This window comes from Ictidomys tridecemlineatus, unplaced genomic scaffold, assembly GCF_052094955.1.
Source record: "Ictidomys tridecemlineatus isolate mIctTri1 unplaced genomic scaffold, mIctTri1.hap1 Scaffold_39, whole genome shotgun sequence".
In the NCBI taxonomy this organism is placed as follows: Eukaryota; Metazoa; Chordata; class Mammalia; order Rodentia; family Sciuridae; genus Ictidomys; species Ictidomys tridecemlineatus.
This window is the reverse complement of record NW_027522555.1, coordinates 326,384-328,340: the sequence shown is the minus strand read 5'-3', so window position 1 is coordinate 328,340 and position 1,957 is coordinate 326,384.

Sequence of the window (1,957 nt, the reverse complement as noted above, 5' to 3'; positions counted from 1 at the left end):
AATACTGCATTAGTGGTACCTCTTTTATCATTGTTGTATTTGATGAAGGTGAAGTTCATATAATATAGTTAAAGGAACCTTTCTTTCTTTCTTTCTTCCTTCCTTCCTTCCTTCCTTTCTTTCTTTCTTTCTTTCTTTCTTTCTTTCTTTCTTTCTTCTGTGAACTGAGCCTAGGGGCATTTAACCACTTAAAAACATCCCCAGCTCTTTTATTTTTTATTTTGAGACAGGGTCTTGCTAAGTTGCTTAGGACCTCGCTAAGCTTCTGAAGCTGGTCTCAAACTTGTGATTCTCCTGCATCAACCTTCTGAGTCACTGTGACAGATGCATGTCAGAACACCCAGCTAAAGGGAACCATTTTAAAGTGGTATTTAGTAAATTCCCACTGCTGTGCAGCCCCCACCTGTGTACAATTCTAAAACATTTTCATCACCCCAGCAGGAATCTCAAGACCCATTTGTCCAGGTGGAATCCTGTGCAATAATGTTCACTGAAGCACATTCCACAATAGCCTATACATGGAAATGATCCCAATCATGGATCAATGAATGAGCAGATGTGGTCTCTCCATACTATGGAATATGATGCAACCATTTAAAAAATGGAACTCTGGCGCCTGCAACAACAAAGGTGAACCTTGAAGACACACTTCTGATTCACAGAAGCCAAACACAAAAAGCTATGTACCATTAGACCCTATTTAAAGGAAGTACCAGAATAGTAAACTCAGTAGATAAAATAGTGGTTGCCAAGGACTTAGGGAAGGGGAAAGGGGAAATATTACATGACCAATACACATTTTAAAAAACCTTTAATATTTAAATAATTTTAAATGTATGGACAATTTACAAAATAGTATACAGAGTTTCTTTGCACCCCCTAGATTTCCCTCATGTTAATATTATAATAACTATAATACCATGAGCAAGAACAGGAAATCAGCAATGACATAATATTAACTCAACTGTAGACCCTATGTGCATTGCATCACTTTCCTATTAATTTCTTTTCTTACTACAGGGTCCTATCTAGGGTTCAGCATTACTCCTAGGGCTTTTTTCTCCTCTGATTTGTGACAGTCATCAGACTTCCCTTGTCACTCTTGTGCTTGACATGCCTGAACATTACTGTTCATTTATTTTGTACAATGTCCTTCAGTTTAAGTTTGCTTGGTTTTCTCATGATGAGAGCAAGCTAGAACCTGTTTCAAAATTTTTACTAATTCAATAGCTTTCTCTGTCGATAATTGGGAAATGTAGCTAGGGCTTTTATACATGACTTTGTGTATATTACTCTTTAGGACAAGGCCATAGTAAGTATTTAAGGTGAAAAGTGCGTTGACTTTAAGGAAAGATATTAAGTAGTAATTTCATATGTGATAGATGATGCAAGAGCACAGAAGTGGTAAGACCAGCTTGAGGTCATGGCCTTGGCTCATGTGATCTTCACAAGAACCCTCTTGGATATTGTCAGTTTCTAATAGTAATAGTAAATATTATTATAGTTCCCCATTTTACAGATGGGGAAACATAGATACAGAGATACTGAAGGTCTTGTCCAAGGCCACACAGCTGGTCATTTGCAGGGGCAGAATGTGAACCAAATTCATGAGATCTCAATTATGACATTCCACCATTGGCCTTCAATGCCCCCTCTGTGGTATTGGCTGACATGACGTCATTTTCATTGTTCTGTGATTTTGTTGAGGGCTGGAGATTACAGAGCTCAGCTGAGTGAGGCTCAGTGGAGTGGGAATGGTTACTTGGAGCCAAGGTTGGGGGTGTCTGCCAAGGGCTCAGCAGGTGCATGATGTAAGAGGAAATAAAGATCAAACCAGGTTGCACTACCTGAAGATGGGGTTGTGAAGGCAAGCCTATGGGACCCAAGATTGTGTGACCTCTCTGAATGGAGTTAAGCATGGATTCAGCTCAACTCTTCAGCAGGCCAGGACTGATTG